At 35.2% G+C, this 24,948-nt stretch overlaps 1 protein-coding gene across 1 annotated transcript in view; it reads left to right on the top strand.

Moving 5' to 3' along the window:
• Positions 1–24,948, top strand: part of Adgrg6 (adhesion G protein-coupled receptor G6) — a 134,817-nt gene that overhangs the window by 7,879 nt on the left and 101,990 nt on the right. The gene's annotated exons all lie outside the window — the stretch shown is intronic.

The raw sequence follows: 24,948 nt of genomic DNA, 5'->3' as shown, positions 1-24,948 counted from the left end.
AGTTGTTTCTCCTACTATTGAATAAATATACAGTGCTTAGTTCTTTTTTCAAGTTTTCATATAGTTATTTGTGGCAAAGTACAGATTTTGCTAGTTTCATCCATCCTGATTTTATTAGCATGTTATAATATGAAATAGGAATTTGAAATGGTTTTTCAGATGACATGGTTTATTTAGTTTAGTTAGAATTAAAAAGTTAGCTTTAATTATAGTGTTTTTAGGATTAAAATGTCTACTTTGTAATTATAGTTTTTTTTTCTGATCTTTGAAATAAGATCCTTTGGCTGTTGAAAAGTAAGTTTTCCATAAACAGCTAATTATAAAACAAGTCAATCAGACTGAGGGATGTGATTGATTAAAAGAAAATTGTTCATTTAGTTCTGTCACTGAACAAGCTACATTTCTCTTCAGTCTATTCTGCTTTACTCTTTATTTTCTCTTGATTTATTTATTCAGTTTACTATATTCTCTTTTTGAATAAACCTGAGATGTCAATTAGAAAACCACTATTCTTGAAGTCCTATGTATTTGCCACTTAGAATTTAATAAATATTTCTAAATTTCATATTTATAATGCATCTATGCTATTACAAATAATACACTTAAAGAATCATAGGAATGGATTATCTGCTAAAATTGCTTACTCTTTGATCACTTATTTAATATGTAAATGCATTTTTTTCAAGCCATAGATTATTTTAAGAGTTTCAGTTCTTACTTGGAAAATCCCTTGCACTTGTGTAAAGTCTCCAAAGCAAAATTGATCATTGAATGAATTTTTGTGTGTATTTATTAGTATTTTATTATGAAGTTTCTCTTTATGTTCCTGTCATTGACAGAAGAGGAAAGACACTTGTAAAGAGACCTGAAAATTAAACACAGCTTCAGTTTTGTGACGCAGTGTTGAAATATTCTTAACTTTCAAAGTGATCCTTCAAGAACCAGTTACACATGTATGTAAGATAAATTATGAGATGAAAATTAGTTGAGATCTATTTACTTTCATTTCTGTTAGGTCATGCGTTTGTAAAATTTCCAGGCTTCTTTAAACCAAAGTACCTCAATTGGGACTTTATGTTTTAGATGTCAACATTTTAATTGATACACGCATATTTCCAAATTTCAGTCTTTTGAATAAATGAAAAGAAACGTGCATTTTTAGGCAAATTAAAAGGAATGAACTAGGCTGGGACTAGGCTAAGGAGGCAAGAGAAGTCTTTAGGGTGTATAAGTAAGGAGGCAACCATCTCAGGGGCTTGGGAATAAATTACTCTCTCACCGAAGGTTTTCTTTCTTTTTAAACATTTTTTCACTGATATTTCTTGTGTGCATCAAATGAATTATTTGACAGTCTCTGTGTTCACTTGTGAAGCCACAACATTTTCTGTGTCACTCAACCCACGATCCACTTAAAATGCTACCACCTCACACCTAAATAACTGAATTCCCCAAAATATTTTAGAGGTTACTGATTGGCATTTAAAATTTTATTTGTTCTTTTTAGATATACATGACGGTAGAATGTATTTTGGCATATTATACATACATGGGGTATAATTTATTCTAATTAGGATCCTATTCTGTGGTTGCACATGATGTGAAGCAACCTTGGTTGTATATTCAAATACAGGCCTAGGAAGGTTATGTCCAATTAATTCTATTGTTCTTCCTATTCCCCGTTCCTGTCCCTTCCCTTTATTCCCCTAATTACTATTGGCATTTTAATATGAAGGTTTTGTTTCACATGATAACTCAACAATAGGCTTCCTAAAATGAACTCTGTCACAATTCATTTAAAATAGTACATATGACAACTTAAGATAACGCATAATTTTTAAAGCCTTACCTTTTGCACAAATCATAGTTTAATAATATATCTTTAAAGAATAATTAGTTCTTTACTGTGATGTTCCAGCTCCACATACACACTGTTGATTTTTTTATTCTCTAATGACCCCTACATGATCTTAGGTCTAGGGTCCTTAAAGGGCACCTGGATTCCAGTGTCTCCTAAGTCCTTATCTTCAGTCTCAGCTCCTGCCTGGGCTTTGGAGTTACCTCCCTATTGCTGATGCTCATCTACCCTGGGTGTGTAATGGTCCCGCACTCACATATGCAGACAGTTTTCTTGGATCCACCTCCTTGCCCCAAATCTGCTCCTCCCTCCATCTTTATATCCCCTTGTGCTCTCCTTCTGCTTTCTTCCACCCTGTTTTCTAGACACAGAGGCCTTTCTGTTTCTTGGCCATGCCTCCCCAGTATCCTCTTGTTCCTAACCCCTACATATTCTTTTCTCCCTAAGAACATGTGTGGTTCTTTTGACACTCTGACCTCAGTTTCATTTTCCTTATCTTGGATGACCCTTCCCATCCCACTCCCATGGCATCACACTGTAGAGTGGTAATCTAGGTGGATTTTGCTGTTTTCTTGATTGTTAATGCTTTGCTAATTTGATTATGACAGCTGGGTTTGAAGATTCACAAGTCTCATTTGATTATTCAGATTTACCAAAAGTTAAAATCTTATAGCTTAGTTTTGATAACACTCATGGTTTCATTCATGTAACAGGATTCCAATATTAAGTCTCCTTTTAGGTAAGTTAGTATTGTATTTTCATGGAACACTAACCAAGCAAATAACTCACAAGGTTTTTTGCCTCCAGGGATTAAAAAGAACAGAAAGATAATTTACTTTCTCTTGATCAATGACAAACGTAACTTTTAATAAGAATTGTAACAAAATAACAATTGGATATTTATACTGTTCCCACAGAAATGCAAATTAAAACAACAAAATGTGATTGTTTTTTACCCACTAGCTTGACAACATTGGAAAGATTGATACCATCCAGGATGGCTGAAGCCATTGAGCAAAGGATGTATACTGACACTGTTGGCATTGTCTTAGAGAATAATTGGATGTGTCTTAGAAGTTAGGAATGTGTACACTGTTTGATATAGCACTCCCACATGTAGGCATCAATCTTATAAAAATGTTCAGAAATATTTTAATTGTAGCATTGTAATAGCAACAATTATAGAATACTAATTATTCACTAAAAGAATGGTTATATAAATTATTTTACTTTCACATCATGAATACTGTGTAGCCCTTCAGAACAAAACGATAAAAATGTACACACTGGCTTAGAAAGTTGTCCATTACGATAAGGTCAAGTTGAAAAGCAAATTATAAAACGATGTGAGATTATTCAAGATTTGTAATGGACTGTATTATAAAACTGGGATACATTGTGTACATGTTTGTATAAAACTATCTAAACACAATAAAACATGGGATGATGCACAATCAGGTGTTTCAGAAGAGTTGTCTCAAGGACAGATTAGAGTGAGAAGGGAGAAGAAATGGAACTTTATGTACCTCTGAATTTTTTGCCTTGGTACAATGAGCATTTATTACTTTAGCAATTTGAAAAAAAAAAAAAAAGAAAACCTGATGAATTCTTTGGTTTAAAAAAATCCACTAAATAAATAAAAGACCAGAAAATCCATTGACATGCATGAGACTATTAATTTTCTGTGAGTTCACTTAACTGTTACTCTCTTTCTTCACTTGATAAGAATCTTATAATAACCCCTTTTCACTCCATGACTCTGAAGATGAAGGCTATCCCAATCAGGCTTCTGAGTGGGAAACAAAGGGGCAAGAGCCAGTGAATTCCTAAGCAACCAGGAGCCTGTGTCCACCCAGATGGCCTTAGTCATGAGCACTGAGGGAGGAGTCTCTCTTCTCTCCTGAAAATCAGTGACATCAGCAGATTGTCTCAAGGCCCAGTGTTATTTTGCTATCTATGAGACATCAGAGGCTAAATGGGGAAGTGATTCTGAAAGTACAGTCTGGCCTGAATTAGCTGTTTCTAACCCTGAGCACAGCATGGTTTTAGAAGGCAGGCAGTTGGGTGGGAGGAATCTTGTGCTTTTTTTGTCTTAAGCTCTCTCATGGTCATAGAATGAGCGATTATATTCTAGTATCATTTCCATTTAAATATTAAATAGGCATTGCACACATATTTTTATCTTTAATTAAAGGGCTTTCAGATATCCAGGAAAATTAACCTTTCATAGATCTGCAACTTGTTTTTACCTATTTTAGTATTAATGTATCCTTAAAATCACTAAATGGATCTGAAAGGTCAAAATTAAGGCTATAATTGTGCCACTTATTTCACAGACAGTGATAAATGGGTGTTTGAATGTATGTGTGAATGTTTTGATTAGGATATTTCAAATTACTGTCTGAAGCTTTCACCCAAAATGGACCATTTACCCATTCTAGACCTCAATTCCAAAGAACTGATGTGATAGACAAGTAAAGTTTAAAAAGTTGTATACAGATATGTCCAAATGTTTCTTTGAGGAATTTAATTTCCTTCTTGTCCTATTGGATGATCTTAATTTGGTATATTTAGGTATGAATTCCTACACATGAGTCAAAGTCAATTTCCCTAAACATGGAATGGGGTGGCTCACTTTGTCACCACACTGACAATCTCAACTGACCAACCACTGTGATGGGGACACTAGTGAAACAGAAACCACTTAGAAAATCTGAAGAAGAGAAGGATGTCACCATAGTCCTCTTTTGAGGTCAGATTGCACTTGCCTCTAGGCATGGCTTTCATAATTTCCAGAGTATTGGTGACCAGAGAATGTCTAGACCAGGCCAACCAAGATGGCGATGATTCTTGAACAGTCTCAGGAACGTTCCTGAGCCATCTCTGATGACACCTTAGGGACCCGCTACAAGTATGGATGCCTTTTCTTTGTGTCAGCTATATTATTGTTGCTTATAAATATCAATTTTTATTTCTATATGACAGCAGGTTGCTTATAAGTATCGATTTTTTAATTTATATATGACAGTGGAATGCATTATAATTCTTATTACACACATAGAGCACAAGTTTTCCTATCTCTAGTTGAATGCAAAGTAAATTCACACCAATTTGTGTCTTCATATATGTACTTTGGATAATAATATTCATCCACTATCATTTCTAACCCCATGCCCCCACTTCCTTCCCCTTCCACCCCTCTGCCCTATCTAGAGTTCATCTATTCCTCTCATGCTTCCCTTCCCTATCCCACTATGAATCAGCCTCCTTATAACAGAGAAAACATTCGGCATTTGGTTTTTTGGGATTGGCTAACTTCACTTATCATTATCTTCCCTAACCCTATCCATTTACCTGCAAATGCCATGATTTTGTTCCCTTTTATTGATGAGTAATATTCCATTGTGTATATATGCCACATTTTTTTATTCATTCATCTACTGAAGGGCATCTAGGTTGGTTTCCTAATGTAAAAAATTGGTTGAGAGGAATGGTATTTTACTTTGAAGTAGTGGAGTCAGTATGAAGAAGATACTGGTTCTTAGATAGTTGAAGAGTGGTCATTTGAAAGTGGTAACAGATACATCCTAAGTACAGTGGTAGGACCAGTGAGATGATGCTGTAAATACCAAATGGCTCTCCTAGTAATTGGTTGTCAGAAAAATAAAGCCCCCCTTCAGATTCCTCACCATGGATGACTGGCACATGAAGAAATGTTTTGAGGATGAGCTTGTACTGGAAACCTTGAAGACGTTTTCGGCCTACAGATTCATCATAGAGGGTGTGTCTGTGTATTACAATATCTTTGTTTTTTTAATGTATACATAGTTTTGTTTGTTTTATGAATTATTTGATTCATTTCAGAAATTTTTCCTTTATGTAGTGCCTTTCAATTTTAGCTGCTGATTTTTATACCGAACTAAAATTAGAGATGGGTCAGGTAACTTTCTTGGACAAAATAAACCAGGGGAACTCTAGACTTGGAAAGGCACATATCAACTCTGAGACTTTGGCAGTTGTGAGATTTTCCACCACTTTCAAATGACCAGTTCTTTTATTTTCAGCAAGTGGAATTTGTGCTCTTTGGCATTGTTCTTAAAAGTTGCAATATAATATTCAGTAAGAATGTGGAAAAGAGAGAGAGGGAAAATGTATTCCAGATTATGGTTTACAGGGTGGTGCTGCATTTGGAGAAAAGTTTGGAGGTTAGATGAGAAAATATATTAATCCCACAGTGATCATGAAGTCACATAAGTATCCTTTTCCTTCCATCAAACCAAGACGATTAAACACCTCCCGATTAAAAATAAAATCTCAAGAAGCAGTAGCCCAGTGAGAGCTATATTAATGCAATTCTTGTATGGTTAAGACTAATTATCTTGATTAAAATATTTATAGTTAATCATCTGAGTGAAATCTTTGTTCGGGAAAATAGTTTGTTATGATGTGATTCATGTCAAGATATCTTGATGTGGAGTCATGCCTAAACCAGCTTTGTCTTAAACTTGTGGTTTAGAAATGATAGACTTTGTAAAAAATTATGAAATTTTCTTCAATAAATCAATTGTTATGATTCAAAAATGATACATTCTATTCCAAGCTTGGTGCGGCTAACTTAGAAAGTGTCACATTAGAGTCCAGACAATAGATTGTGTCAGCCTATTTTAAAATAAGGAACTTGGTACCAAATAAATAAATAAATAAAATAAGAATATTTTATTTTTATTAATTATATTATTGTACTAGTCAGTATTATTTGGGAATTTGCAAAAAGTATGAGCATTGGCTTCTCCATAACAGAAGCCTTCTTTTAGAAGATTCTTTACCTGATTGAAAATTCAAAGAATATTACTAAAGTAAAATGCAGGTCTGAAAAAGGAAAATACTCTATGCATATTAATCACCACTTTCATACACACCCACAGTTATTTTCTTCTGTTCTTCTTTCTTTATTTGTTTTATGCATTAAATATATATCCAGAAGTACAGCATCATGTACAATTGATATTAGCCCCCATTGTATATAGATAATAGTTTTTCTGAGTTACTGAGCTTACTGGACAAAGTTTAAGGCAGAAGATGAAAGTTTTTGATCACAGTGATTTCAGTGGCTGCAATAATTCTGTTATCAGAAAGAAGTTAGACTTTTGGAGATAATTTGCCATGGTGTTTTTTTTTTTAAAGGATGAGAGTTAGGTATGCACACCAGGGTTGTGGAAATATGCCTCCACTTTTTCCTGAATTCTTTTTATCAGACTGTGTGTACCACTTGTCTCTGAGAGGGTTCCTCAGAGGTCAATATCAGCTTTTTATTTGGGCAGATAGTCTCATCTTTCTTTAGAATGGTAACCTGAAAATCTGTCATTTGTAGGAAGCTTATGACCATAAAATTTATGTTTTAACACTGATAAAGACCTAATATTTTAACAAACAATATGGTTTGTGGTTTTTACTATCAGAGACTTTGCTAAGTTGACTTATCATTTCTCCCCTCCAATTTGGTAAATCCTGATGTCTTAGTTGGTGTTTGGTTAGAAGCTCATTACTTTTCATCTGACTTGCTCACATGTCTTACATGTAGTAGAAAGTTCTGTCTTTTCTAGAACCATTTTGGAAGAAAGTTCTTTCTGAATTTTAAGCCATTGCTTGTATCTAAGGTGATGTCCATTTGTCCATTTGCAAATTTAAGACCATGGATTGTGCCACCACAAAAGATGTGCCCAATACATGTGTGGTGAATGAGATGAGTTTCTTCCTAAGCTTCTGTATTGAGATTTTTTATTTCCTTAGCAAGATCCTAGCTGGTCTAAGAATTAGGCCTTCTTAATCAGTATATCACTATTATTAAGTATATTCAAGATTTGTGAGAGCATTTTAGAACTTAAAAGGAGTTAGAACATAGAGCTAGTATTGTTTCTCTTAAACTCGTTTAAAAGCTAGGTGCTACATAATAATAACATTGTAACATTTGATGTGTGTGTGTGTTTGTGTTTCTGTCTGCTTACCTGCCTGACTCTCTCTCTTGTGTAGGCAAAGCTATATGATAGCTTTCTGGGGAGACCAACAGGAGATAAAAATATTATGATGCACTGTAATGCATGATTTAGTAGAAAACATGACATGGAGTGATAATAGGAGATCTTAGAAAAGTTTTCAAGGAGAAGACTACTAGCAGGGACAAAATATTTAAAAACTATTATAGCTTCATCATTGAATATTTTATCAGATTTACCTACAGTTAATCTGATTGTAAAACTTCTGTGACTGGGGGAGTGGTTTGTACCCTATGAGTATCAGCCCTGGTGATAATAGAAAGTGAGAAAATGTAAAATGGGAATGGAAATGGAGAAGGGCGAATATAGGCAAAGAAAGGGCAAAGGCAGGAGCAAATTCTAGATGCACTGAAAATGATTCTGTAGAAACACCATTAATTCTTATTCCTAGAATGAAGAGTTTCTGCAGAAGAGGACAAGGAGTGGGGTAAGTGGGAGGTCAGATGAGGCTGTCGTGAGGGACAGTGCTGACAAAACTGAATAAAAACTTCTAGTCCAGGAAGGGAGATAGACTGGACTCCACTACCCAGAATGCAGTGAGATATGTGTAGCTTTTCTGGGGCCCATGGTTAGGTTGCTCAGGGGCAGAATTGGCTGCTGTTTGTTGAATTTGTGGTCTTATGTTTTTTCTGCCATCATGCTGTTGTGCTTCAGAAGTAGCAACCTTGGTTTCCTCATTGAACAGCATTGACCCAGAAAAGCATGAAAAAGGCGTGGAGCTTCCGGCACCCTGGAAGCCTGTTCCTTCTTACGTGGACCCATAGTTAGTTGTGACTGGAGGCTGCTGAATCAGAATGCAAAATGTCTTTGTCTTTGTCACCACTGGTTCTGAGTTGTTTATCTCCTTTGCATGTCTTCTCAGGCTCCTCCGAGATCTCTCTGCATCCAGGGTTTCTGATAAACCATGGGTGGAGTCATGCCACTGCCCTGATTGAGTTCCCTTGACGGTTCTCCTTGCTCACAGGATGGAGTCCACATCCTTACATTTGGGGTTCACTGGCTTTATAATGTTCTGTCCGTCCTGTCGAACAGCAAGGCTCAGTGAACTATTGAGTGGTGGTAGAAATTGAAGAATTTGTATATTATTGCTTAGCAAAGATAGAATTGCCATAGACATTCAATTATTTAAGAGAAGAAATTAGCTCAGGTACAATGATGGATTTTTTAAAAAGAAGTCAATTCTTTCATTGTGGAAAGCCAACTATTTGAGAAAGGAAATTTCATAAAACTTTACCATAATTATTTGTGCCAAAAGAGGAAAGTGACTGCTGTAAATGAGTATAGTACCCAGAATACTTTCTCTCTCTCTTTTTTTTTTAAATGTTTTTAGTTGCTCCAAGAAATGAGCTTCTTGTGGAAACCCTTTTTTTTTTAAGTGCTAAGCTAATCTCATTGCTATTGAAATGTGCACTTAAAAAATCTATTTTGATTAAAAATGGAAAAAAAAACCACAATTATTAAAATTCTTTCACCAATTCCCTTCTTCTCTCCACACCATCATCTGTGTCTTCAACTTTTTCTCTTGATTTATACTTTGCCTAGCTTAGTCCACACACATCTTCATTGTTTTTCAAAACAAACAGAACTTCCCCCTTCCCTTAACTTTTTTGTTCTTTTAGGGCTTCATTTTCCTTCATCATTCCCATCATTTCCAAATATCTTGAAAAAGTAGTTTACATTTGAATTTATTACTTCTTGGTCCTAAAAAATAAATTGTCCTGTTTTCAAGATGCCTGTATCAAACTGTGTTATGTGTGAATAATTATAGTTTTCTAAAATTCTAAAGATCTCCTGAATAGTCTGAACCTCTCCAAAGCTTTTTATTATTATTTTTTATCTTTCTGAAAGTAGTCAGGGGCTGGGGATTTAGCTTCGCAGGCACAAGGCTCAGGGTTCGATTCCTAGCACCACCAAAAAAAAAAAAAAAAAAAAGTAAAGGAAAAGTAGTCAGGGCATTTTTTTCTACAGTGATGTTTGATACTAATGGGATCAAAAAGCATTTTCTTCATAGAAAGTCTGGCTTAGGATGAAATTGTGTCTCTGAATGAAATGACTAATGATTTAGAATTTAGACTATTTACAGGTAACTTAAAAAGCATGAAGTTTTTCATATTCTTCAAATTGTTCCTTTTGGTGCCTTCTCATTTCAATGAGATTTACAACCCGATTTTCCTGCGACTTGGTTTCATTTCCTATTTTTTATTTCTTTCCTTTTCAGTGCTTGTCAGTATTTCTTTCTATCTGTTAAATATTTCGGTAAGACGATTTTTAAGATATTTTTTGCAAGGTGATTGGTTCAAGTGAAACTTGGAGGAAGACATATCATTGTTCTCTGTCCATAATGCCTGACTTGACTTTATGTTAATCTTTGTGTTATGATTATAGCAAGCCAATCATTACTTAGGGTTGGATATGCATTCTGAGAAATGTGTAATTGTGTGATTTTATTGTTGTAAGAGTACCATAGTGTGTACTTACACTGACCAAGGATGATGATGTAATTCACCAGGTGATGAAGTTGTACAGGATCACCATCAGATATGCAGTCTTCTGTTGGTCAAATGTTATGTGGTATGTAACTATATCCGGAAGGATCTTCAATTGGAGACTTTTGTCTTAGTTGAAAACTCCCATTTTGGGGAATTAGAGATGTATAAAATATAAATATTTAGTGTCAAAATTAAAGCCTTACTATTTTGGTCAGAAAAACAATTTATTATGCTTTGTTAAAATAGAAGTCTTTTTAGATTTTAGGGCAGAATATGTAAGTTGAACTAGTTTTATTTTCATGTGGAGATAAAAGCCTGGATTGGAAATGTAATAATAAAAATTATCACAAATAATGTTGTTTTCCCCCACTTAAAGTAGAATTTTACATATTTGATAAAGTAACAGTATAGTACCTTAAATTATTCTAAGTCTCACTAATTTAAGGCAGAAGTAAAATCAGAAATTTGGGGCCATTTCAGTTTAAAAATAAGAGTGCATTCTGTATTGTTTAAGAGGAAACTATGCCTTTGAGAAACATTTAATAAAATTTTAAACAGTTGGATTCTATTTAAACTTGAACTGTATGTATCAAGCATCAAGAAATTTTTTGATGTATCTAGACTGACTGAAGAGAAATAGTTGGTTTGGATATGAATAAACCTGTTAATTTGGTTCTTGGTAACTTGATCAATTTGTAACATGAATTGAAATGCTGACTCTGAAATGAAATCTTGCAAAAATGTTCTTTTCCAGTTGGAAATATCTTTTCAATGTATACTGGGGCTTTGTTGCCTGTGGGCTATAGGTAGGAGAATACAGTTAATGTACATGGTAAAAACTGTGTATGACTGTTCCACTGTTCCTGGTAAAATCAGATAGAGAGGGGTTAGGGGTAACTACTTTAGCAATTTGATTTCTGTTTCTCTGGTTGCATAACCCAGATGTCACTTGATAAAAAAATAACTTCAATTCTTATCTATTCAATAAATTGATGTGATTCAGATTTACTTGAAGTTCTCCAAAAACTTGAGAGAGGATCTTATAAATTTGTTATGCTATATACTGATCTTTCTATAAATGTTAAAGAGTAGTATGACATTTTCAAAAAGCAATACATTTTATAATAGCTATCAAACTTTTAAAAATCAGTAGGCACCTATAAGAAATAACACGTATGGATTTTCATGACAAATAATTATTATAATTACATATTAAGGATAACCTCAGTATCCAACCAGAAGGGATTGGTAATTATGGTGTATTTGCATTATGCAAGGTTTATTTTAATGAATACTATCTTTATTTTTTAGCTGTTTATTGAAATAGGATAAAAATTAAAATGTAATTGAAAAAACAAGACATAAAACTATGAGTATGCTTTTTAAAATAATTTTGTAACTGAATAAAAAATTAGTAAAAACAAATGCAGCAAGATAGAAATCTCTCTACTCTTAAATTCAGATGTTTCCTCTTTTCATCACATTATTGTGTTTCTAACACAATAATAAGAATATATTGGTTAATAACACAAATCAGTTAATACTTATTCTTTTTATAATTTGATACAAACATGAATATAATAGTTATTGATTTTATGTGCACATATATTCTCATGATATATATATATATGATGCTCCATGATTATTTATATATTTATGTAGCATTCTTTAATTCTAGCACTTAATACTTTTGCATAAGAAAACTTGTTTTGAGTAGTGAGAATCTTGTTCTGAACATTGGAAATACCATTTTATTGCTGTAAGTTTGGCTAAAATTAAAAATACTGAAATTACCATTACTGGTGAAGATGTGGGGCAATTGGCACTTTTATACATTGCAGGTAAAACTGTAAAATGATACATCTACTTGGAAAATAGTGAAATAGTTTCTTACACAGTAATACACACAGAGAAACTGTAATAATATTGGGTATTTGTCCAGATGAAATGAAAACATTTATTAAAAAAAAAAGGATCTACAAGAATTTCATAGCATCATTTTTTTACATAAAAATACAAACTGAAAATAATTACACATGTTCATCAATGGACATGGATAAAGCAGATTTTGGTATATTCATAAAATAGAATATTACTTAGCAAAAGTGGAACAATTTACTGATACATGCAACAATATGAATTGGAGTTATCCAAAACATGTTGATCAAAGACAAGACATGGAGTATACACAATATGAGTCTGTTTATGTGGAGTTATGGAAGAGGCACCTTTAAGCTCTAATGATAAAAATCAGAACATTCATTGCCTGCGGGGAGCAACTGACTAGAAGGAGGCACAGTAAGATAAGCTAGGTTGATGGGAGTGTTCCAAATTTTGATTGAGATATAATTACATAGGGATACACATTTATCAACATTCAGCCAACAGCATACATAGAATCTGTTTATTTTTAATGTATGTAAATAATACCTAAATTTTAAATTATCTCATTCAATTAAGAAACTGGCAGTAGATTTGAAGCACAGTAAACAGTGCTCCAGAACTACCAGGACTTTACTAGCTGTACCAAGAAGTAAATAACAGCTTTCTAAAACACAACTTATCTGTGACATATGCTGGAATATCTTTGGCCTGCAGGAGAGGAATATTCCATTTTACTGTATTTGTATTAGTGATGTTTATGCAGATATTTTCAGCAGTTGAGACTTCTGGGTTGGCATGGGGCAGGGCACACTTCTGCAAATTATTATCAACCTCACCCACGTGCAGGGTAAGCATCCACCTCCCTCTTCTGTGGCCTCTGCTCACATTTGGAGTTCTGGTTATCATTCCTATGCCTCATAGGTCCTTTCCTTGAGAGCTGCTAGTTTTCCATTTAATAAAAACTAATGTAGTGATGAGTATATTTTTCCCTCTTAGTAATATTTTTCACACCTACACAGGTTTTGCCTTTTACCATGACATTGTGGAAGACTTATTTATGTTTCTTTCTTGTCACTTTTAATAAAAATTAAATATAAAAATGGTGTGAACCAGGAAAGCTGGCCCTATTTGTTGTCATTATATGTAGTGATGTGTCTGATTACTTTGTTTTACTTTAACAGAGTAGTTTATCATTTATTTATCATCACGTGATTTGTTATCATTTCAAAAATTCATGATCTTTGTGGAAAACTCTACAAATCTCTTTGTAAATTGGATTGCTTGGCCACTATGGAGCCTGAACCTGAAAGTAAATTCCAGTCAAACACTTGAAAATTCTGAGCTAGAATAGACTCAGCACCTGGTGAGTGGCTTCTGGAGGGTTATTTGTTCTGCCTTGGTTACTGGCTTCAGAAGTTACCTGGGTCATAGTGAGTTGAAAGCATCAGTCAAGACAGTCTCATTTCTAAAGAAGCACCTGCTATGACTGTCCCCTGAATAAAAGGTCACTTTTTTTTTTAACCTATGAGAGGTGTAATGAGGATGGAGCTCTAGATAAAAAGTGAAATAATAGGACCCATAATCATCAGCTGTTAATATTAAAACCCCAGATGAGCCACAGGTTACACAAAAGCATGTCCTGACAGCAAAAGTTATCTTATTGGAGGGATTGAGGAAGCACTCTTGAAGCTTTTTCTTTGAGCTCCATTAATGGCTTGGAAAGTGCCTACAGACAGAAAAACAGAATAAATATGGTGCTCATCTTGTGTACTCCTTTTTTTTTTCTCAAGGATGAGTTTTGTTCGTCAGTTGTCTCATGTCTGAGAATAGTCCAACATTTTGTCCCCTTTTGTTGTTTCTTAAGGTGGAAGGGGAAGTACAATGCCTGCTATTTCATTGTGGCCAGAGCCAGGTGCCCACACACCTGCATCTGAACTCAAAATCAGTCATACAGAGCCACATTCTTTCCTTGGAGACTAGATCTACTTATTGGAGATCAGAATTGTCTTTTGTGAATGCTTGTGATATATCATTGGTGATTTTAAATTTCAATTCCATTATAGTAGGGAGAAATTATGAAGGGATCTGATTGCAGAATACTTGTTTTGAAGATTTACCACCAGTTTTGAAAGGTTGTTTTACCTGTGCTTAATAATACCTATATATATACATTCATTTTTGTAGACAACTTTCCTAGCCATTGAAATAAGTTTTTATAGAATCATAAATCCTTTCACTTTTTAATTTTTATTGGTTCCTCTAACGGATATTAAGTTTTGTAACTATAATGTGAAGTGCAACCATCAAAAAAATAAGTTTGAGAACAAACAATCTAACAAGCATACAGCTCATGGTCTATTTTAAGAAAAAAAGGGAAGAATCCAGAAAATCAGTTAGTGCAGGTATAGCCTTCTAAGCTCTTCTTCAACATCAGCATCTTTTTCCTAGATTCAGTATTGGTGATGTCACCATCTTCCTTCCATCGGAAACCCACATTTTAGAGATCATTTTTGACTCCTTCTTGGTAGTGCCTCTGTGACCTTGACTCATTGCTAATGGTGGTAGACACCTGTGTTTTTTGAGTGTCCTTAATTCTAATGCAGGTCCTCCTTACCTGACAACAGAAAAGCTGATGCTATTGCCCTCTGTCTTCCTTTGAAATCAAGCAAGAAATAACTTTCCTGTGAGATTTCTTAAAATGTAATTTGGGAACTTTGAAGAGCTCTTCATTGCTGAAGTTAAGTACAGCCCTTATTGATTGACATTTGGTGTTCTTCACTATGTATCTACAACCAATATTTTCTGAACTATTTATACTACTTCCTTATACATAAGATCAAGAAGCAACTTGGAAAACAGTTTTTTCTTTTTTCTCTGACATGCCACGTGCATTCCTGCCGCATCATTTCTCCAGTCTAAAACTTCTTGGCTACCTAATACGTTTTTCCATCTCAGGCTATCTCAAATACCTCTTCATGCAGGGAGCATTTAAATAACACTAGAAAGATTGGCAGTTTCCTCCTTTCTAAATTTCCATGTATGTGTATGCACATGTAACCCTTGTGGGATGGTGCTTTAAAGGTAGAGTTGGAGCAGCAATATATTTCCTAAATCTTCCAATTTTTTCCCCATCTCTTCTTTGGAATTTTGTAACAATTTGTACTTAGTCTACATTTTTTTTTGCCATGTTGTGTTATATGATTATCAATATATTTGCATCATCTTCCTTATTTCTTATTAGTGCCTAAAGGTAGGAGGTTTGTTTTTATTTTTGTGTTCTGTACAAAACCAAGAGAGACCAGGTACTGAAATGAAAAGGAAATAAAACACATTATTTAAAGGGAGACCTTTGTGATAAGAGTACCCCATCACTCACAGATTTGATGTGAACAGAGCTGTTGGGAACAACTGGAGCAAGGTACATCTTCCTCCAGATTATTATACTGGGAACAGGTTTATTTATCTTATTCACAAGTGATGTAAATTTGGGTGATTTATTTTGCATTTTGGTAATTTCATGTCTGTTGATGTATATAGTTGTCCCTTGGTATCCACATGGTATTGTTTCCAGGACCCCACTGAGATCAAAGCAGATACTCAAGTCCCTTGTGTAAAATGGCACAGTGTTTGCATATAGCCTATGTACATCTTCCTGTATATTTTCTATCATTTCTACATTACTTATAATACCTAATACAATAAAAATACTATGTAAGAGTTGCTGTGCTGTATTGTTTAGGGAATAATGACAAGAAAAAAATGTCTTTAGTATAGGTGTGGTTTTATTTTCTGAATATTTTTGATCCACGAAAGACCAGTTCTACCTGAAATTGCATAGTGCCTAAGAAAATCTCCCCAAACAGTCGATTGTATCAGGAGACCTAATGTCTTCATGTCTAAAAGGCCGTGAAGTTTACTTCTTCCTGTCTTTTCTCTACTCAGCTATCCATGTGGTATTATGTATTTTTTCCTACATGTCCTTTTGCTGTCAGCTCCACTGTCTCCCCTTTTCCTAGGAGAGAGGAACTACTGGGACTCCCTCCCAGCCCCACCTTTGTGTTCTTTTCTTTCCCTTGAGGGACAGAGCTTAGCAGAATCTTGGGCTGAGGCTTCACGGTATTAAGTGGATTTGTTATGTGGGGTTTTCTGTTCATTTGTTTTAGCTATGATATGAATTGGCTTGGGATTTTAACTGAATTTTATAATGCTATTTCCATGGGGAAAAGAATTCTAAAATACAGACAGCCAACTTTGAACTTATTTTTTGGAACATAATGTATTAGTATATTTTTAACTTGTGTTTTTTTTACTTATTAAAGGACAAATGCTTCTAACTTCATTTTATCTATACCCTGTTCTAATGTTTCAGACATTTATTTGATATGTTTCATTTAAATGAGTAATTTTAGATTTAAAAAGGAATTCATTTATCTTATAATTAGTGGGTTTATAATACAAAAAAAAAAAGAAGTAGATATTTGACTTTAGTCTAGCAGGGAATTTTCTTCCATGCTAGCTAATGTTTTACCTTTTGATTAATTACTGGAAGATGTACCCCAGAGAATAATTTAATTGATGCAAAAGCTTTATTTATGAAGATACTCAGTTAATACTGGATATGGTAGAAAAAAATCAAAGAACCACCTACAATTCCATTAATACAGAATATTTTTATTAATAATGAAAAAATACAGTTAAGTGTAGACATACAAACAGGTTTGGTATAATAAGCAAAATATCAGTACTCAATATTAGCTTAACTGTGTTTGTAGAATGAACATATATCTAGATGATTTGGAGGCAGTATGCAAATATTAAAATAGAAGTAAAGTGGCTGGTAGTGTTGCTCAGTGGGAGAGCACTGAGTTTGGTCCTCAGAACTGAAAGAGATGGGGGAGGAGAATTAAAAATAATACCTTGGGCTGGGGATGTGGCTCAAGCGGTAGCGCGCTCGCCTGGCATGTGTGCGGCCCGGGTTCGATCCTCAGCACCGCATACCGGCGGAGATGTTGTGTCCGCCGAGAACTGAAAAAATAAATATTAAAAAAATTCTCTCTCTCTCTCTCTCTCTCTCCCTCTCTCTCTCTTCTCTCACTCTCTCTTTAAAAAAAAATAATGCCTTTATTATCTTTTTCAAAATGTGCCTTCAAAACAATTCTATTTGATTTTAAACAAATTTCTTCTCTAACAATAATGCAGGCAGATCTGAAACACTGTATCAAGACAAACTAAAAAACGATAGTTCTTTTTCTCTGCTCTCCCTCCTGATAAAAAGGTTATCTTTAAAAAGTGATTCCCACTTGTGTGTCTGTTTCTCATCATTGCTGCAAATTGTTCAAACCTCCCCTATCAAAAGAAATGGGAATTAAAAAGTAACTAGAGTATTATAAGTACAATTGGCACCTCTCATAATGCCTACTTATTTACACTAGAGAATGTGATTTTGAGTTTTTCAGTTTTTTTTTTTTTTTTGCTTTTGAATATGGTTCAAGATGAGTGTCACACTGAATGTCGATTCCTTGCACAGAACAGAGTTGTTTTGTTCTTAATGTACCCCCTGACTGTTCACTGCTCTTTTAAATTAATGGTGCAAGAACAAACTCATTCTATGAGACTGAGATCATCTGTTATCAAAACTCTGTTATTAGGTGGAGACAAGAGACCTCATGGCTGAAGTGATCACAGAGGCATCTGCAGAAGGGCCTTATAGTCATGTTGTGTGAGGTTCAGGGTGTGTGTATGTATGTGGGGGACGGGGGGAGTTAGTTCCCTGTAAGCCCTTTGTGTAGACTTATGGGATTTATATTTGCATACATTTGCTTTTGATTTAAAAGTCTTTTCACTTTAAGAATCCCTTGTATATTAATTGACATAGATCATTCTTTCAGAAACTGATAGCATCCAGAAAAATCCTAGTACATTATTTAATGATTCAGTACCAAATCATGGGTATTGTGAAAGTATAATTTCTCATCTTGGTCTGATTATGAAAGATTAGTGTCCCATCTTGCTCTCATAATATTGGGGGGGTATTTATACTTTGTTAAGTTGTTTTCATATGTAATGCATTCATCAGTGGATGTTATGACTTTTAAAAAAATGTTGATTTTTAAAGACTCATAAAATAAAGGAGGAGGCAAATGAACCGTAGCTGTAACGTAATAATGACAGGCAAAAAAAGAAAAAGAGGAATAAAGTCTTTGAGAACTAGAAGGAACTGGATATCACAGCAACTTTCTCTGTAAACCAGAAAACCCCCTCCTTTAAACTGAACAAATTTGAGCATCTTTCATAGTCGCAAGTGTTGTTTGTGAGCACAGTATGGAAGCATCTGAAGCTGAACACTTAATTCAGTTTGCAGAAGGTTCTAAGTATTTACGGAAAATCAGTATTAACTTCTCCATAATTGTGTGCTACCACAACCTGTGCCTGCTAATAAATGCTAAATACTTCTTTCCCATTATCTTTCCTTCTCTCAAGAGAATTATGTAAGCAATTTTTTACTTATGTGATTATTCAAAAATCAGTGATTTCTGTAGAGGGCAAGCTCTTCACCAACTTCCCATTGAATTTCCTTGCATTTACTTCTCCAATTCTTAAGGAATATTTTGAGTTACAATGTCTCATCATGACTCATTATAATGATCTATAATTGTAAACTGATTAAAAAAAACCCCTAATTATCTTGAAAGAAAAAGGTCCTGGTCTGGAGTCGTGGCTCAGTGGTAGAGTGCTTGCCTAGCATGTGTGAGACCCTGGGTTCCATCTGAGGATGGAACCACATAAAATAAATAAATAAAGATTTTAAAAAAGGTATTAAAAAAAGTCCTACATTTTAAGAGTGAATCAAATGATCAGAATGACAATAATTCTAATTGATTTTTTATGTGTATAAAATATTGTTATTCCTCTACTTTATCAGATTCTCATAACCACCTACCCCACAGGGAATTATTTTTCCTATATATCAGATGAGCAGTCAGAGTTTAGGAATAGTTAAGTGATAGCAATGCAGAGTGAAAGCAGGATCAGTCCTGTTTAATCCTGGTCACTGGCCCCTGTTCTTTCTTTTATCTTAGAGATAAATGCCTGAAGGACCCACCAGTATGAACCAAGACTAAGAAGCTTTGCTCATCCTCACATGCTTATTCTTTCTGATTAAACTTACTTTATCTGCATTATCAGGAGTCAGAGTACATTTTTAACCTAATTTTAACAGTAATTGTGCTCAACAAAATTCCTTACATCATGTTTCGGTTAAAAGTATTGTCAGAGCCAGGAGTGGTGGTACATGCCTGTAATTCTAGTGACTCAGGAGGCTGTTGAGGCAGGAGAATTACCAGTTTGAGGCCAGCCTCAGGAAACATAGTGAGAACATTCTTCAAAATTATAAAACAAAAGGACTGGGGATGTAGCTTAGTGGGAAAGCCCCCTACCTCTCTGTGGTTTGCCCAAGTATGGTGGGATGACAGTAGTCATGCATCTTCTGCCACCTATCATTGGAGCCCCACTTGTCACTCTGGGCTGCTCCTCTTTACTCTTTACTGCGTCCCAGCGCCCTGTATTTGAAGTGATGTTTTATACCAGTGGTTCTTAAAGCATGATCTTGTCTTGGGATCAGTATAATATCGCCACTGGTAGAAATGCACAGGTTGGGGTCCTAACCAAGATATACTGAATCAGAAACTCAAGGGTGGCGCCTGATCTCCATGTGATTCTGAGGCAAGGTAAAGTTGGAGACCATTGTATTAAACTCTTGATCACCACCGTTGAAATTCAGGTTGATTATAGTCTAACTGCTTTCTGAGATACCAAAGGAGCTTAACCAGCCTTTGCAATGTCTTTCTTTTGTATGTCTGCCCGTCCACAATGGCTTCCTGAGATGGTAGAGTGTAGTGACTCAGTACATGGGCTCTGAATACTGGTTTATTCCTTAGAAGTTTCATGGGCTTAGAAAAAGTTACTTTGCTTTTTATTTCTTTATTTTTTAAAAGTTAACTTTTCTTTGAAATGAGGTCAAGATAGTTCCAGCACCCTGGGATCACTGTAACAAATAAATGTGAGAATTCATACAATGTTTTTAGTAAAACCTGATCCCATAAAAAGCACCTATGATATGTTAGCTAAAATTATTGTCATTATTCTACACCATGATTTACTCAGTGAATGAGTAAATATTGTTTTGGAAACTGGTATTTTAAGTTTCAACCAAAGACCTTAAATATGAACTTTTGGGGAAACAACCAATTTAGAAGATGTTCCAGGTGTAGCATGTAATGTCCATGGCTCATTAACAAGCTATTTTTCTTCCTAAATGTTTGCAATTTCATCTTAATAAATAATTTATTAGTAACTAAAATCAACCATAAAGAGAATATGTACGCAACACCATCATTTGAAAGTGATTTTCCTCTTTTTTCTATACACTTTTTACTTTTGAAAGGAAATTATTACATGTCAATCATCTGCAACCTTTTGCCTCTATTCTTATTAATTCATGATATTACCAGTGTCCTAAAAATCCTCACAAAATGAATTTAATAATTTAATATACAGTTTGTTGCATTTCCTTTTCCCTTCAGTGAGAAACCATTATTTATAGGAAGAGCTCCTATGGAATCATTGCTTGTTTGTGAATAACACAAAAGGGTCAGTGGCCTGGGCGTGGTGGTGCATGCCTGTAATCCCAGCAGCTCAGGGGCTGATGCAGGAGGATGACAAGTTCAAAGCCAGCCTCAGCAAAAGTGAGGCTCCAAGCAACTCAGTGAGACCTTGTCTCTAAATAAAATACAAAACAGGGCTGGGGATGTGGCTCAGTGATCGAGTGTCCTGAGTTCAATCCCTGGTATATCCATTCCCACCCAAAGAATAAAAAGGGTCAGTGGAAGGACCTGTATGTAGGGAATAAGTGTTTTTGCACTGAAGTTTTCTCATTCACTTCATTTGTCAAGCTATCTCCTGGTCCTCTCCATAGTTTGCCCAAGTGTGGTGGGATGATAGTCATGCAACCTCTGTCACCTATCCTAGGAGGAACCCCACTCTTCACTCTGAGCTGCTCCTCTTCACTGTATTTTTAATTTGCTACTATGATTATTTTAAAAGCACAACAACACGGGGGGGGCAGTTAAGAATTAGGTGGTGAAAATATTTTTTTCCTTCATTGTATTCTCAGCCAAAGAGGTTTATGCAAGCCAGAAAGATATGGGAATAAATATGGTAATGCCATTCATTAATCATCAAAATCATATTAAGACAAGGGCTTCCTCTAACCCTCAATGTAATACACCAGGTCATCAGATCCATTTTTTTTGTTGTTTCAAGATTTCTATGTCCTTTTCTGAGTTATGAAATGGATGATGTGTTAGGATTTGGATACCTTGTCTTTCCTTTCAGAGAAAGAAATAAAGTGTGCTTAGGAAGACAGATGTGATTTACTTTAACCTTGTAATACTGAATGTGTTTAGTGGGCTGCAACTTGAAAATATTTTCTATGCTTTTTTCCCTCTAACTGTCATTAATTTGGGGTTTTGAGGAGGAGGAATTTACAACTTACTCTTTCCATTTCCAATTTAGGAGTCTAAAAACATGTTCTTTCCAGCTTGAAAAATCATTTTCAATTTATTAAACAAAAGAACTACTGCCCAGTATTTATAGTGCATAGGTTATTGCTCATGTAAAAAAAATTCAAAATTGTTTTCCAAAAATCTTAAAGCTTCATTTGTAAAACTGGGCTAGATCAACAGTTTTGCTGTGGGAGCTCAGAAATTATCTTTGCCTGAAAGTTGGAGCTCAGATCAGAAATGGCTGTGAGTGACATATTCTATGGAACATAGCAGGGTATTCAGTGGAAAAGAGAGAGAGAAAAAAAAAAAAAAACTATCAAACTAGTGTTTTCCAATTGTCTTGGACCCCTTAGAGTTTCCCCACTAAGGTGTGACCTTTGCCATCGGGCTCCTCTAGTTCTGAGAAGATGGATACACTGCACAGGCTTTTGCTTCCCCCATCCCTGCCCCTCCGCACCGAATCTTATGGCTCATTCAAAGTGTGTAGTTCAAAGAAAAGACCCGGTGAAGAGGGCTGTGTCTTTTTAGGCCCAGTGAAACATGTCCTGCAGCCCATGTGCTTTGTGTGAGACTTTTTGTGATCTCATCTTGCAGAGTCAGAAATGAAAAGAGATCCCTCTGTTACCGAACAGTGCTTCCGGTGTAGTCTTCATGCTGTGTGATGAAAAAGCAGTGTGACAGTGACAAGACCCTCTGAAAAGAAAGCCAGAGAAAGCTTTTCAGCCATGTGGTTAACCTGGTCTTTCTTTGTTTTCCTTGATGGAAAATAGTCCTGAAATGCAGTGGTATTTACAGAATGTAGCTATAGATTGGTATACGAAAACATTTTTTTTTTTTTTAAAAAAGCAACAATATTGATTAGCATTATGCCAAGTTAATGGAACAGAATAGTTGATGGAAACTATTGCCTTTTCCTCTCGATGTCTCTCCTTTTGGGAGGGGGAGGTAAACTGCTCTTCTATTTTTACTATATTGTGACTAAGTAGGAAAATATGTGTCACCACCTCCAACCCCCTCCCCATTAACTAATCATCCTAATTCACAGCTTGTGGAATTTGGCATGCTTTCATGTTAGCTTTTTTGTCTAGTTGTCAAGCCGTTTTTTAATGAGATGTGAAAAAATATTACATCAAGAGAGTTAACTGTTTCTGTAATTCAGAACTGTATTGGCATTTTGTGGTCGTAAGAACTTTATAATGGAACAATTAAATAAGATCTTCAGGTCTTCAGAATAAAATGCCAAACCTAAAATAAACATCATCAGTATTTCACGAAAAGAGAAAGCACATGTGAATATAGCACAGCACGCAATTCTTCTTAAAGTAGATGGAACAGAATTTAGTACCACAGTGTGGGAAGTCAAGTAGTGTTGATTTCTTTAAAATATCATATCCTGATAGCATATGATAGGTTCCAATTTCTGTGAAAGACTTAAAAACTGATCTTCTTCAGCAGAGGCTATATCACCAGCATAGCCAGGGGTAGGTAAAATGACCTAGAATATTAAGTGAGCAGTCTTCTAATTTATTCACAAAGAAACTTAATTATATGTAATTCTTAGATGCCATTACATAAGTACCGAAATTTGCTATTTTTAATAAAAGGAAATTTTATAAACCCTTGGCTTGCTGACCTTAATTGGCTCTCTGTTCTCCACTAAACCCAGAATGTTTTTAACCAGGATGTTTTTTGCCGATTTTGTGAAGGAAGTCTGGGTTAAGCAGAGTTGACATTCTGCTGGCTTAGATAATGAGCCACCTCATTCCAAGGCAGTTTCTCTAGGAAATGATTTCCTTTCCTTATAAATCTTGCTGTGGGCCTTGGATGTTGTGTGGACATAAAATGTTATTATTTACTGAGCCAAGAATGATAGCTTTAGCGAGAGAGATAAAAGATGATTACGTCTGTTTTATATACATTTAGTTTGTTTACTTGTGGGTTTTAAATTAGTGAGAATTTCTTTGATCCTCCAGTCTCTCAAAAAAACAAGGAACATAATATGGGCTGAAGTATCATGGCAGGAATAGTAGTCCAGAAGTTCTAGAACCTTCCAGGGAAAGGTTTCTGTCCAGTAGCTTAGATAGTTGAACCTGTGGCAGTGGCAGTATACTATCCAGGTGTCACCCTACCAAGCTTCACTAGGAAGCTGAGTGAGTGTCAAAATACTGACCACCTTATGAACTAAGAGATGTTTGAGCTGTTTGAAAAGCTAGAGAGTGGAGATGGTCATGGGCATCCACTAGCCAGTGGAAGAGTATGATCCTGTCTTGCTCAGATTTCAGAGCAGAGAGAATATATGATAAAGACTTTACTGAAAGAGTGCTAAATTATTTTCCTCCTTAAGTTTGTTGGTCAATATTTCTCTTATCAGTTACCAAAGAGACCAGGGGAACAACTTTGGACAGCATGGAAGACCCAGATCATTAGAAAGAACACTGTGCACTGACTTATTTAAATCATCACCAAGCATTTTTTTAATTTCCTGCGCTTCGTATTTATTTATTTATTTATTTTAATTTTTATTGTTGGTTGTTCAAAACATTACATAGTTCTTGATATATCATATTTCACACTTTGATTCAAGTGGGTTATGAACTCCCATTTTTACCCCGTATACAGATTGCAGAATCACATCAGTTACACATCCATTGATTTACATATTGCCATACTCGTGTCTGTTGTATTCTGCTGCCTTTCCTATCCTCTACTATCCCCCCTCGCTTCCCCTCCCCTCCCCTCTTCTCTCTCTACCCCCTCTACTGTAATTCATTTCTCCCCCTTGTATTTTTTATTTTGTCAGGATTGTCTCCTCTGAACCACTTTACTATCCCCAGGTGTTTGTGTCCTTAAAATCATATGACCTTGCCTGTTAGTTAGTTGCCTTCTTCATTTTAATGTGTGGTGTACTGAGGAGTGGGTGTTGCAGTCAGGCTGACTGGAGGTGTAATCTCACCTTCATCCCTCTTTACATTGCAAGCTCTGGGAATTTGGAAGCAGTGCCTAATGGTCTCGTCATTTGAGGAAGAGGCCAGTAATACCTGTGTCACTCTGGGATGAGGATGAAACAATACAATAAGTGTCTGGTGCATTGCAGTTTGTTATTG

Source organism: Urocitellus parryii, chromosome 8 (assembly GCF_045843805.1).
Source record: "Urocitellus parryii isolate mUroPar1 chromosome 8, mUroPar1.hap1, whole genome shotgun sequence".
Classification (NCBI taxonomy): Eukaryota; Metazoa; Chordata; class Mammalia; order Rodentia; family Sciuridae; genus Urocitellus; species Urocitellus parryii.
This window is presented reverse-complemented; position numbering and strand designations above follow the sequence as displayed.